Source organism: Panulirus ornatus, chromosome 4, assembly GCF_036320965.1.
Source record: "Panulirus ornatus isolate Po-2019 chromosome 4, ASM3632096v1, whole genome shotgun sequence".
NCBI lineage: Eukaryota > Metazoa > Arthropoda > Malacostraca > Decapoda > Palinuridae > Panulirus > Panulirus ornatus.
The window spans coordinates 90,093,889-90,109,730 of record NC_092227.1 but is presented as its reverse complement, the minus strand read 5'-3'; the positions used below and the strand labels follow the sequence as shown (position 1 = coordinate 90,109,730).

Sequence of the window (15,842 nt, the reverse complement as noted above, 5' to 3'; positions counted from 1 at the left end):
GAGATGGAGTGAGTATTTTGAAGGTTTGTTGAATGTGTTTGATGATAGAGTGGCAGATATAGGGTGTTTTGGTCGAGGTGGTGTGTAAAGTGAGAGGGTTGAGGAAAATGATTTGGTAAACAGAGAAGAGGTAGTAAAAGCTTTGCGGAAGATGAAAGCCGGCAAGGCAGCAGGTTTGGATGGTATTGCAGTGGAATTTATTAAAAAAGGGGGTGACTGTATTGTTGAATGTATGTATGACTCATGGTGAGGTGCCTGAGGATTGGCGGAATGCGTGCATAGTGCCATTGTACAAAGGCAAAGGGGATAAGAGTGAGTGCTCATGTTACAGAGGTATAAGTTTGTTGAGTATTCCTGGTAAATTATATGGGAGGGTATTGATTGAGAGGGTGAAGGCATGTACAGAGCATCAGATTGGGGAAGAGCAGTGTGGTTTCAGAAGTGGTAGAGGATGTGTGGATCAGGTGTTTGCTTTGAAGAATGCAAGTGAGAAATACTTAGAAGAGCAAATGGATTTGTATGTAGCATTTATGGATCTGGAGAAGGCATATGATAGAGTTGATAGAGATGCTCTGTGGAAGGTATTAAGAATATATGGTGTGGGTGGCAAGTTCTTAGAAGCAGTGAAAAGTTTTTATCGAGGATGTAAGGCATGTGTACGTGTAGGAAGAGAGGAAAGTGATTGGTTCTCAGTAAATGTAGGTTTGCGGCAGGGGTGTGTGATGTCTCCATGGTTGTTTAATTTGTTTATGGATGGGGTTGTTAGGGAGGTAAATGCAAGAGTTTTGGAAAGAGGGGCAAGAATGAAGTCTGTTGTGGATGAGAGAGCTTGGGAAGTGAGTCAGTTGTTGTTCGCTGATGATACAGCGCTGGTGGCTGATTCATGTGAGAAACTGCAGAAGCTGGTGACTGAGTTTGGTAAAGTGTGTGAAAGAAGAAAGGTAAGAGTAAATGTGAATAAGAGCAAGGTTATTAGGTACAGTAGAATTGAGGGTCAAGTCAATTGGGAGGTAAGTTTGAATGAAGAAAAACTGGAGGAAGTAAAGTGTTTTAGATATCTGGGAGTGGATCTGGCAGCGGATGGAACCATGGAAGCGGAAGTGAATCATAGGGTGGGGGAGGGGGCGAAAATCCTGGGAGCCTTGAAGAATGTGTGGAAGTCGAGAACATTATCTCGGAAAGCAAAAATGGGTATGTTTGAAGGAATAGTGGTTCCAACAATGTTGTATGGTTGCGAGGCGTGGGCTATGGATAGAGTTGTGCGGAGGAGGGTGGATGTGCTGGAGATGTTTGAGGACAATGTGTGGTGTGAGGTGGTTTGATCGAGTAAGTAATGATAGGGTAAGAGAGATGTGTGGAAATAAAAAGAGCGTGGTTGAGAGAGCAGAAGAGGGTGTTTTGAAATGGTTTGGGCACATGGAGAGAATGAGTGAAGAAAGATTGACCAAGAGGATATATCTGTCGGAGGTGGAGGGAACGAGAAGTGGGAGACCAAATTGGAGGTGGAAAGATGGAATGAAAAAGATTTTGAGTGATCGGGGCCTGAACATGCAGGAGGGTGAAAGGCGGGCAAGGAATAGAGTGAACTGGATCGATGTGGTATACCGGGGTTGACGTGCTGCCAGTGGATTGAATCAGGGCATGTGAAGCGTGTGGGGTAAACAAGGGAAAGCTGTGTAGGGCCTGGATGTGGAAAGGGAGCTGTGGTTTCGGGCATTATTGCATGACAGCTAGAGACTGAGTGTGAACGAATGAGGCCTTTGTTGTCTTTTCCTAGCGCTACCCCGCACACATGAGGGGGGAGGGGGATGGTATTCCATGTGTGGCGAGGTGGCGATGGGAATGAATAAAGGCAGACACTGTGAACTGTGTGCATGGGTATATATGTATGTGTCTGTGTGTGTACATATATATATATACATATATATATATATATATATATATATATATATATATATATATATATATATATATATTTTTTATTTTTTTTTTTTTATACTTTGTCGCTGTCTCCCGCGTTTGCGAGGTAGCGCAAGGAGACAGACGAAAGAAATGGCCCAACCCCCCCCCATACACATGTACATACACACGTCCACACACGCAAATATACATACCTACACCGCTTTCCATGGTTTACCCCAGACGCTTCACATGCCTTGGTTCAATCCACTGACAGCACGTCAACCCCTGTATACCACATCGCTCCAATTCACTCTATTCCTTGCCCTCCTTTCACCCTCCTGCATGTTCAGGCCCCGATCACACAAAATCTTTTTCACTCCATCTTTCCACCTCCAATTTGGTCTCCCTCTTCTCCTCGTTCCCTCCACCTCCGACACATATATCCTCTTGGTCAATCTTTCCTCACTCATTCTCTCCATGTGCCCAAACCATTTCAAAACACCCTCTTCTGCTCTCTCAACCACGCTCTTTTTATTTCCACACATCTCTCTTACCCTTACGTTACTTACTCGATCAAACCACCTCACACCACACATTGTCCTCAAACATCTCATTTCCAGCACATCCATCCTCCTGCGCACAACTCTATCCATAGCCCACGCCTCGCAACCATACAGCATTGTTGGAACCACTATTCCTTCAAACATACCCATTTTTGCTTTCCGAGATAATGTTCTCGACTTCCACACATTTTTCAAGGCTCCCAAAATTTTCGCCCCCTCCCCCACCCTATGATCCACTTCCGCTTCCATGGTTCCATCCGCTGACAGATCCACTCCCAGATATCTAAAACACTTCACTTCCTCCAGTTTTTCTCCATTCAAACTCACCTCCCAATTGACTTGACCCTCAACCCTACTGTACCTAATAACCTTGCTCTTATTCACATTTACTCTTAACTTTCTTCTTCCACACACTTTACCAAACTCAGTCACCAGCTTCTGCAGTTTCTCACATGAATCAGCCACCAGCGCTGTATCATCAGCGAACAACAACTGACTCACTTCCCAAGCTCTCTCATCCCCCACAGACTTCATACTTGCCCCTCTTTCTAGGACTCTTGCATTTACCTCCCTAACAACCCCATCCATAAACAAATTAAACAACCATGGAGACATCACACACCCCTGCCGCAAACCTACATTCACTGAGAACCAATCACTTTCCTCTCTTCCTACACGTACACATGCCTTACATCCTCGATAAAAACTTTTCACTGCTTCTAACAACTTGCCTCCCACACCATATATTCTTAATACCTTCCACAGAGCATCTCTATCAACTCTATCATATGCCTTCTCCAGATCCATAAATGCTACATACAAATCCATTTGCTTTTCTAAGTATTTCTCACATACATTCTTCAAAGCAAACACCTGATCCACACATCCTCTACCACTTCTGAAACCGCACTGCTCTTCCCCAATCTGATGCTCTGTACATGCCTTCACCCTCTCAATCAATACCCTCCCATATAATTTACCAGGAATACTCAACAAACTTATACCTCTGTAATTTGAGCACTCACTCTTATCCCCTTTGCCTTTGTACAATGGCACTATGCACGCATTCCGCCAATCCTCAGGCACCTCACCATGAGTCATACATACATTAAATAACCTTACCAACCAGTCAACAATACAGTCACCCCCTTTTTTAATAAATTCCACTGCAATACCATCCAATCCTGCTGCCTTGCCGGCTTTCATCTTCCGCAAAGCTTTTACTACCTCTTCTCTGTTTACCAAATCATTTTCCCTAACCCTCTCACTTTGCACACCACCTCGACCAAAACACCCTATATCTGCCACTCTGTCATCAGACACATTCAACAAACCTTCAAAATACTCATTCCATCTCCTTCTCACATCACCACTACTTGTTATCACCTCCCCATTTACGCCCTTCACTGAAGTTCCCATTTGCTCCCTTGTTTTACGCACCCTATTTACCTCCTTCCAGAACATCTTTTTATTCTCCCTAAAATTTACTGATAGTCTCTCACCCCAACTCTCATTTGCCCTTTTTTTCACCTCTTGCACCTTTCTCTTGACCTCCTGTCTCTTTCTTTTATACTTCTCCCACTCAATTGCATTTTTTCCCTGCACAAATCGTCCAAATGCCTCTCTCTTCTCTTTCACTAATACTCTTACTTCTTCATCCCACCACTCACTACCCTTTCTAAACAGCCCACCTCCCACTCTTCTCATGCCACAAGCATCTTTTGCGCAATCCATCACTGATTCCCTAAATACATCCCATTCCTCCCCCACTCCTCTTACTTCCATTGTTCTCACCTTTTTCCATTCTGTACACAGTCTCTCCTGGTACTTCCCCACACACGTCTCCTTCTCAAGCTCACTTACTCTCACCACCTTCTTCACCCCAACATTCACTCCTCTTTTCTGAAAACCCTATACTAATCTTCACCTTAGCCTCCACAAGATAATGATCAGACATCCCTCCAGTTGCACCTCTCAGCACATTAACATCCAAAAGTCTCTCTTTCGCACGCCTGTCAATTAACACGTAATCCAATAACGCTCTCTGGCCATCTCTCCTACTTACATAAGTATACTTATGTATACTTATGTATATCTCGCTTATATATATATATATATATATATATATATATATATATATATATATATATATATATATATATATATATATATATATAGAGCTACTTTCCTGACACAGGAAGCAGCAACCAAGCATAATAATAACAAAAATATATTATTTGTAGACAATGCCAGCAGTTCACATGAGGGGAAAAGAAAAGTACTTGGGTCAGAGGAGTGAAACTTGACAACCACTGAAGTGCTGGCTCGCTACACAGCCATCACTAAACTCCCGATACCCAGGCGGGCAGTACTGGTAATATACCTCCCTTGTCGGTGGCTGCCTATTACATACTATGCTTTTTCCAGCTCCTTAAAGGCAATGTACAAATCCTTCTCAAACCATTTCTCAAAAATTCTTGAAATCAAACACATGATCCAAACATCCTTTACAACACCTGACACCACACTCTTCTTCCCTAACCTTATAATCTTTGCATGACACCACCTTCTCCATCAATAATTTCCCACATAACTTACCTGGTACATTCATATATATATATATATATATATATATATATATATATATATATATATATATATATATATATATATATATATATATATATTTATTTATTTATTTTGCTTTGTCGCTGTCTCCCGCGCCTGCGAGGTAGCGCAAGGAAACAGACGAGAGAAATGGCCCAACCCACCCCCATACACATGTATATACATAAACGTCCACACACGCAAATATACATACCTATACATCTCAATGTACACATACATATACACACACAGACATATACATTGTTACGAACTCAATACTTATTAAGGTCGCCAGTAACATATGTTACAAATACTATATTGGTCCTCGTCTTGCAAGGACGTTAGATTTGTCAAGTTGCACAACTCAGGATAACACAATAATAAAGTTATGGGATTGAATTAAAGACCAGCATTACATTAAATCTACTTATAATGAAAGAATTCAAGTGTACAAAGATAGGCACATAAATCAAGCATGAATCATTACGTTAACACTGAAAGTGAGTTCAACATTGAACATGAGATAACATTCCAGATAAGATTTCAAGCCAGGAGATCTCTCTCTCGTGACACTTAGTTACGCTTGACGTGACACAATGAACTTCATCGTTACACTTATCTAAACCTGATGTAACACAGTAAACACTTAGCTAAATCTGATGTAACACAGTAAACACTTATAGCACAACACTCGGGTAACGGGCTTATAGCAGTTACGGCTTTATAGCACAGCACTCGGGTAACGGGCTTACAGGCTTACAGGCTTACAGGTTTACAGGCTTACAGGTTTACAAGTTTACAGCAGGGGACACCATCCACCTCGCTGGGCTTCAGAGAGAGGAATCAGATCTCAGCGGGTGTAGTGGGTACAAGAAGACAAGCGTTCACCCTTGCTGCTATAAACCTTACATTTCGATTGGCTATAGAAATATAGGAGCAATTCTTATTGGTTGGAGGGTCCCAGAGTCTCGGCGTAGTTACACTCTCGTAAAATGCTGGGTGCACAGAAACTTCGAGCCAGCCTCAAGCTTCACTCCTCGCCCTGATAAGAAATAGATAACAACACACACGTGTTCGTAACAACATATATACACATGTACATAATTCATACCGTCTGCCTTTATTCCCATCGCCACCTCGCCACACATGGAATAACATTCCCCTCCCCCCTCATGTGTGCGAGGTAGCGCTAGGAAAAGACAACAAAGGCCAAATTCGTTCACACTCAGTCTCTAGCTGTCATGTAATAATGCCCGAAACCACAGCTCCCTTTCCACATCCAGGCCCCACACAACTTTCCATGGTTTACCAGAGACGCTTCACATGCATTGATTCAGTCCATTGACAGCACGTCGACCCCGGTATACCACATCGATCCAATTCACTCTATTCCTTGCCCGCCTTTCACCCTCCTGCATGTTCAGACCCCGATCACTCAAAATCTTTTTCACTCCATCTTTCCACCTCCAATTTGGTCTCCCACTTCTCCTCGTTCCCTCCACCTCTGACACATATATCCTCTTGGTCAATCTTTCCTCACTCATTCTCTCCATGTGCCCAAGCCATTTCAAAACACCCTCTTCTGCTCTCTCAACCACGCTCTTTTTATTTCCACACATCTCTCTTACCCTTACATTACTTACTCGATCAAACCACCTCACACCACATATTGTCCTCAAACATCTCATTTCCAGCACATCCACCCTCCTGCGCACTACTCTATCCATAGCCCACGCCTCGCAACCATACAACATTGTTGGAACCACTATTCCTTCAAACATACCCATTTTTGCTTTCCGACTTCCACACGATCTTCAAGGTTCCCAGGATTTTCGTCCCCTCCCCCACCCCATGATTCACTTCCGCTTCCATGGTTCCATCCGCTGCCAGATCCACTCCCAGATATCTAAAACACTTTACTTCCTCCAGTTTTTCTCCATTCAGACGTACCTCCCAATTGACTTGACCCTCAACTCTACTGTACCTAATAACCTTGCTCTTATTCACATTTACTCTTAACTTTCTTCTTTCACACACTTTGCCAAACTCAGTCACCAGCTTCTGCAGTTTCTCACGTGAATCAGCCACCAGCGCTGTATCATCAGCGAACAACAACTGACTCACTTCCCAAGCTCTCTCATCCCCAACAGACTTCATACTTGCCCCTCTTTCCAAAACTCTTGCATTCACCTCCCTAACAAGCCCATCCATAAACAAATTAAACAACCATGGAGACATCACACACCCCTGCCGCAAACCTACATTCACTGAGAACCAATCACTTTCCTCTCTTCCTACACGTACACATGCCTTACATCCTCGATAAATAAATAAATATATAAATGGATTTGTATGTAGCATTTATGGATCTGGAGAAGGCATATGATAGAGTTGATAGAGATGCTCTGTGGAAGGTATTAAGAATATATGGTGTGGGAGGCAAGTTGTTAGAAGCAGTGAAAAGTTTTTATCGAGGATGTAAGGCATGTGTACGTGTAGGAAGAGAGGAAAGTGATTGGTTCTCAGTGAATGTAGGTTTGCGGCAGGGGTGTGTGATGTCTCCATGGTTGTTTAATTTGTTTATGAATGGGGTTGTTAGGGAGGTGAATGCAAGAGTTTTGGAAAGAGGGGCAAGTATGAAGTCTGTTGGGGATGAGAGAGCTTGGGAAGTGAGTCAGTTGTTGTTCGCTGATGATACAGCGCTGGTGGCTGATTCATGTGAGAAACTGCAGAAGCTGGTGACTGAGTTTGGTAAAGTGTGTGAAAGAAGAAAGTTAAGAGTAAATGTGAATAAGAGCAAGGTTATTAGGTACAGTAGGGTTGAAGGTCAATTCAATTGGGAGGTGAGTTTGAATGGAGAAAAACTGGAGGAAGTGAAGTGTTTTAGATATCTGGGAGTGGATCTGGCAGCGGATGGAACCATGGAAGCGGAAGTGGATCATAGGGTGGGGGAGGGGGCGAAAATTCTGGGAGCCTTGAAGAATGTGTGGAAGTCGAGAACATTATCTCGGAAAGCAAAAATGGGTATGTTTGAAGGAATAGTGGTTCCAACAATGTTGTATGGTTGCGAGGCGTGGACTATGGATAGAGTTGTGCGCAGGAGGATGGATGTGCTGGAAATGAGATGTTTGAGGACAATGTGTGGTGTGAGGTGGTTTGATCGAGTAAGTAACGTAAGGGTAAGAGAGATGGGTGGAAATAAAAAGAGCGTGGTTGAGAGAGCAGAAGAGGGTGTTTTGAAATGGTTTGGTCACATGGAGAGAATGAGTGAGGAAAGATTGACCAAGAGGATATATGTGTCGGAGGTGGAGGGAACGAGGAGAAGAGGGAGACCAAATTGGAGGTGGAAAGATGGAGTGAAAAAGATTTTGTGTGATCGGGGCCTGAACATGCAGGAGGGTGAAAGGAGGGCAAGGAATAGAGTGAATTGGAGCGATGTGGTATACCGGGGTTGACGTGCTGTCAGTGGATTGAATCAAGGCATGTGAAGCGTCTGGGGTAAACCATGGAAAGCTGTGTAGGTATGTATATTTGCGTGTGTGGACGTATGTATATACATGTGTATGGGGGTGGGTTGGGCTATTTCTTTCGTCTGTTTCCTTGCGCTACCTCGCAAACGCGGGAGACAGCGACAAAGCAAAAAAAAAAAAAAAATATATATATATATATATATATATATATTTTTTTTTTTTTTTTGCTTTGTCGCTGTCTCCCGCGTTTGCGAGGTAGCGCAAGGAAACAGACGAAAGAAATAGCCCAACCCACCCCCATACACATGTATATACATACGTCCACACACGCAAATATACATACCTACACAGCTTTCCATGGTTTACCCCAGACGCTTCACATGCCTTGATTCAATCCACTGACAGCACGTCAACCCCGGTATACCACATCGCTCCAATTCACTCTATTCCTTGCCCTCCTTTCACCCTCCTGCATGTTCAGGCCCCGATCACACAAAATCTTTTTCACTCCATCTTTCCACCTCCAATTTGGTCTCCCTCTTCTCCTCGTTCCCTCCACCTCCGACACATATATCCTCTTGGTCAATCTTTCCTCACTCATTCTCTCCATGTGACCAAACCATTTCAAAACACCCTCTTCTGCTCTCTCAACCACGCTCTTTTTATTTCCACCCATCTCTCTTACCCTTACGTTACTTACTCGATCAAACCACCTCACACCACACATTGTCCTCAAACATCTCATTTCCAGCACATCCATCCTCCTGCGCACAACTCTATCCATAGTCCACGCCTCGCAACCATACAACATTGTTGGAACCACTATTCCTTCAAACATACCCATTTTTGCTTTCCGAGATAATGTTCTCGACTTCCACACATTCTTCAAGGCTCCCAGAATTTTCGCCCCCTCCCCCACCCTATGATCCACTTCCGCTTCCATGGTTCCATCCGCTGCCAGATCCACTCCCAGATATCTAAAACACTTCACTTCCTCCAGTTTTTCTCCATTCAAACTCACCTCCCAATTGACTTGACCCTCAACCCTACTGTACCTAATAACCTTGCTCTTATTCACATTTACTCTTAACTTTCTTCTTCCACACACTTTACCAAACTCAGTCACCAGCTTCTGCAGTTTCTCACATGAATCAGCCACCAGCGCTGTACCATCAGCGAACAACAACTGACTCACTTCCCAAGCTCTCTCATCCCCCACAGACTTCATACTTGCCCCTCTTTCCAGGACCCTTGCATTTACCTCCCTAACAACCCCATCCATAAACAAATTAAACAACCATGGAGACATCACACACCCCTGCCGCAAACCTACATTCACTGAGAACCAATCACTTTCCTCTCTTCCTACACGTACACATGCCTTACATCCTCGATAAAAACTTTTCACTGCTTCTAACAACTTGCCTCCCACACCATATATTCTTAATACCTTCCACAGAGCATCTCTATCAACTCTATCATATGCCTTCTCCAGATCCATAAATGCTACATACAAATCCATATATATATATATATATATATATATATATATATATATATATATATATATATATATATATATATATATATATATATATATATATCTGAGTACAGAATGGAAAAAGGTGATAACAATGGAAGTAAGGGGAGTGGGGGAGGAATGGGATGTATTCAGGGAATCAGTGATGGATTGCGCAAAAGATGCTTGTGGCATGAGAAGGGTGGGAGGTGGGTTGATTAGAAAGGGTAGTGAGTGGTGGGATGAAGAAGTAAGATTATTAGTGAAAGAGAAGAGAGAGGCATTTGGACGATTTTTGCAGGGAAAAAATGCAATTGAGTGGGATATGTATAAAAGAAAGAGACAGGAGGTCAAGAGAAAGGTGCAAGAGGTGAAAAAAAGGGAGCTAATGGGAACTTCAGTGAAGGGCGCAAATGGGGAGGTGATAACAAGTAGTGGTGATGTGAGAAGGAGATGGAGTGAGTATTTCGAAGGTTTGTTGAATGTGTTTGATGATAGAGTGGCAGATATAGGGTGTTTTGGTCGAGGTGGTGTGCAAAGTGAGAGGGTTAGGGAAAATGATTTGATAAACAGAGAAGAGGTAGTAAAAACTTTGCGGAAGATGAAAGCCGGCAAGGCAGCAGGTTTGGATGATATTGCAGTGGAATTTATTAAAAAAGGGGGTGACTGTATTACTGACTGGTTGGTAAGGTTATTTAATGTATGTATGACTCATGGTGAGGTGCCTGAGGATTGGCGGAATGCGTGCATAGTGCCATTGTACAAAGGCAAAGGGGATAAGAGTCAGTGCTCAAATTACAGAGGTATAAGTTTGTTGAGTATTCCTGGTAAATTATATGGGAGGGCATTGATTGAGAGGGTGAAGGCATGTACAGAGCATCAGATTGGGGAAGAGCAGTGTGGTTTCAGAAGCGGTAGAGGATGTGTGGATCAGGTGTTTGCTTTGAAGAATGTATGTGAGAAATACTTAGAAAAGCAAATGGATTTGTATGTAGCATTTATGGATCTGGAGAAGGCATATGATAGAGTTGATAGAGATGCTCTGTGGAAGGTATTAAGAATATATGGTGTGGGAGGAAAGTTGTTAGAAGCAGTGAAAAGTTTTTATCGAGGATGTAAGGCATGTGTACGTGTAGGAAGAGAGGAAAGTGATTGGTTCTCAGTGAATGTAGGTTTGCGGCAGGGGTGTGTGATGTCTCCATGGTTGTTTAATTTGTTTATGGATGGGGTTGTTAGGGAGGTAAATGCAAGAGTTTTGGAAAGAGGGGCAAGTATGAAGTCTGTTGTGGATGAGAGAGCTTGGGAAGTGAGTCAGTTGTTGTTCGCTGATGATACAGCGCTGTTGGCTGATTCATGTGAGAAACTGCAGAAGCTGGTGACGGAGTTTGGTAAAGTGTGTGGAAGAAGAAAGTTAAGAGTAAATGTGAATTAGAGCAAGGTTATTAGGTACAGTAGGGTTGAGGGTCAAGTCAATTGGGAGGTGAGTTTGAATGGAGAAAAACTGGAGGAAGTGAAGAGTTTTAGATATCTGGGAGTGGATCTGGCAGCGGATGGAACCATGGAAGCGGAAGTGGATCATAGGGTGGGGGAGGGGGCGAAAATTCTGGGGGCCTTGAAGAATGTGTGGAAGTCGAGAACATTATCTCGGAAAGCAAAAATGGGTATGTTTGAAGGAATAGTGGTTCCAACAATGTTGTATGGTTGCGAGGCGTGGGCTATGGATAGAGTTGTGCGCAGGAGGATGGATGTGCTGGAAATGAGATGTTCGAGGACAATGTGTGGTGTGAGGTGGTTTGATCGAGTGAGTAACGTAAGGGTAAGAGAGATGTGTGGAAATAAAAAGAGCGTGGTTGAGAGAGCAGAAGAGGGTGTTTTGAAGTGGTTTGGGCACATGGAGAGGATGAGTGAGGAAAGATTGACCAAGAGGATATATGTGTCGGAGGTGGAGGAAGCAAGGAGAAGAGGGAGACCAAATTGGAGGTGGAAAGATGGAGTGAAAAAGATTTTGTGTGATCGGGGCCTGAACATGCAGGAGGGTGAAAGGAGGGCAAGGAATAGAGTGAATTGGAGCGATGTGGTATACCGGGGTTGACGTGCTGTCAGTGGATTGAATCAGGGCATGTGAAGCGTCTGGGGTAAACCATGGAAAGCTGTGTAGGTATGTATATTTGCGTGTGTGGACGTATGTATATACATGTGTATGGGGGTGGGTTGGGCCATTTCTTTCGTCTGTTTCCTTGCGCTACCTCGCAAACCCGGGAGACAGCGACAAAGTATAAAAAAATATATATATATATATATATATATATATATATATATATATATATATATATATATATGTTTCGTCTGTTTCCTTGCGCTACCTCGCAAACGCGGGAGACAGCGACAAAGCAAAATAAATAAATAAAAAAAAAAAAAAATATATATATATATATATATATATATATATATATATATATATATATATATATATATATATATATATATATATATAACGATTTGGATATGGGAATAACCAGCCACTTAAGTAAATTTGCTGATGATGCAAATATAGGGGCCGTAATTGACTCACGAAAATTAAGTGAATTTGCAGAAGAACTTAAATATAGATTATCGGAGTGATCGGGTGATGGAAAATGGGAATTCAACACAACACTTAGTGTGGATAAAGACAGGAACACTGATTACGACCTGGACAATATTATTATTGGTAAAACAACAATGTATTAAACTGTGTAATAAACCTAATAGGATGTTAGGGTTCATTAATAGGACTGTTAACAATAAGAAATCTTAAGAGTACTATTGCAACTTTACCTTGAGTTGGTGAGATCACTTTTGAATTGTGCGGGACAATTTCTGCTACATACTATGCAGTTGATATAGATTGTTTAGAAAGAGTTCAAAGACGATGAGAAAAATGATCCCTGGAATTATAAACCTCACTTATGAAGGAAGGTTGAAAAGACTGAATTTACGCTCACTTAAGATGAGGGCTAGAGCGGATACGTCTGAAGTTTTTAAATGGGTGAAGGCCATTAATAAAGGTAAAATGAATAAAATTCTTAGAATGACGCAACTGGTTAGGACAAGGAATAATGAACTTAAATTAGAAAAAATGAATTCAGGTCGGATGTGGGTAAATAGTGTTGCGGGAATAGGGTATCAGATTTATGGAACAAGTTGCCAAGTACAGTAGTGGAAGCTACGTGGGTTAGCTTTAGGTAGCTTTAAACGAATGTTGGATGTGTTTATGGGCTCAGGCAGTTGGTTGTACAGGTGGACAGACTCAGGACTAGCATGGGCCAACAGGCCTCTTGCAGTGTCCTCATCTTATGATATTATAACACGAATTATCATAACTTCTAAAGACATCATGCAAAATGAGAGATAATGGCTGAAAACAAGCAATTACCTCATTTGTATATCTTTTTTATTTTTTCTTTATGTGAACTCCAAACAGCCATCTCTGCATGGAACAAGTAAACATATTTTAATCGTCAACATTTCATTATGATAATATATATACTTACAAATCAGATGTTCCTGGGTATATGACGCGTTAGCAGAATATGTGACGTGCGAATCTTTCTTCAACTGTTTCTGCTGGTAATGGTGAGTGTGTGAACTGAGACCAACAGTGGTTTGCCTCAACTCTTCTTGGACATGGCTGCAGGTGCCAGACACACCAGGGTAAACAATTATGTATTTTTTTCCTTTTCATGATTTTGTTTGTCCTTGTTATCTTTATATGATAGTGTGAAGAAAACGAAACTAAATCAATTTCATAAATCATTGTTTCCAATATTTAAGTTATCTTGCAGAGATAATCCATAGTTTTATGTGATTTAGTAACAAATAAATTACTGCCACATTGGTAATGAAAAAACAGAAGCTACGTAACATATTTTGTACACATATAACCACTAACACTAAATAGCATCAAAGTAAACTATAAGGTACTGGGAATATAAACTCATTCTAATCTTACAGCATCATACATAGTGAGAATTCTCATATCTTTAGATTATATAGTCATGTTTGTAATGAGACAAACTGGTACCTCACAATCACTGGCTTACTGTAACATTTGGGAATCTGTTACTAATACCGTATCTACGTGATTACTTGACTGTGTAGTCGCTATCTGTAAGACATCACTGTCAATCTAAAACTCTGAAGTTACCACACAAAACTTTGTAATCAAGAAAATGGATGATACACTGTGATCTAGTCTGCATAAAAGCAAGTTGACTTATCAGTTGCCAGTTCGTCTTTATACGCGTGTGATATATATATATATATATATATATATATATATATATAATATATATATATATATATATATATATATATATATATATATATATATATATATATATATACCTATCTCTCTTTATATCTATATATCTATCTATCTATCTATCTATCTATCTATCTATATATATATATATATATATATATATATATATATATATATATTATTTATTTTTATTATTATACTTTGTCGCTGTCTCCCGCGTTTGCGAGGTAGCGCAAGGAAACAGACGAAAGAAATGGCCCAACCCCCCCCATACACATGTATATACATACGTCCACACACGCAAATATACATACCTACACAGCTTTCCATGGCTTACCCCAGACGCTTCACATGCCTTGATTCAATCCACTGACAGCACGTCAACCCCGGTATACCACATCGCTCCAATTCACTCTATTCCTTGCCCTCCTTTCACCCTCCTGCATGTTCAGGCCCCGATCACACAAAATCTTTTTCACTCCATCTTTCCACCTCCAATTTGGTCTCCCTCTTCTCCTTGTTCCCTCCACCTCCGACACATATATCCTCTTGGTCAATCTTTCCTCACTCATCCTCTCCATGTGCCCAAACCACTTCAAAACACCCTCTTCTGCTCTCTCAACCACGCTCTTTTTATTTCCACACATCTCTCTTACCCTTACGTTACTCACTCGATCAAACCACCTCACACCACACATTGTCCTCAAACATCTCATTTCCAGCACATCCATCCTCCTGCGCACAACTCTATCCATAGCCCACGCCTCGCAACCATACAACATTGTTGGAACCACTATTCCTTCAAACATACCCATTTTTGCTTTCCGAGATAATGTTCTCGACTTCCACACATTCTTCAAGACCCCCAGAATTTTCGCCCCCTCCCCCACCCTATGATCCACTTCCGCTTCCATGGTTCCATCCGCTGCCAGATCCACTCCCAGATATCTAAAACACTTCACTTCCTCCAGTTTTTCTCCATTCAAACTCACCTCCCAATATATATATATATATATATATATATATATATATATATATATATATATATATATATATTTATGCAATTCACCAAATCATATAGAGTCAGCATGCCATGCATTACTTCACTAACAATGCATATTAGTAAGGATATGTAAGTATAAGTAGTGTTATTTTGTGGTAAAGAGACTGGAGTTGGTTTTATTATGAAATATGAAGAATCATAAATGCCAACGTGGACGAGTAATCATGACCCACCAAGCTGCACTAGTCATTATCTTGGTGTCGTTATAAGAACGATGAAGCCAATTCTAAAAAGACTATAAATGCGATTAATTGATTACCAGATATCAGTATTTACCAGTAACATGTAATGCTGTCAGTAACAATTTGTTTTGTTTGATTCATTCCCCGCGCCATCCTTATCATTCAAGTGACATGAAATAATCGTTATAATACTACGTTCAAAATAATTATATACATTATGGATTACTGAACAC

The 15,842-nt window shown here is 41.4% G+C and overlaps 1 long non-coding RNA gene across 1 annotated transcript in view; it reads right to left on the bottom strand.

The window, feature by feature from the left end:
• Positions 1-13,737, bottom strand: part of LOC139746285 (uncharacterized) — a 93,086-nt gene extending 79,349 nt beyond the window's left edge. The window contains exon 1 of the long non-coding RNA XR_011712130.1: positions 13,595-13,737. This is a non-coding gene — a long non-coding RNA (uncharacterized lncRNA). The remainder of the gene's footprint in view (positions 1-13,594) is intronic.
• Positions 13,738-15,842: the final 2,105 nt, after the last annotated feature.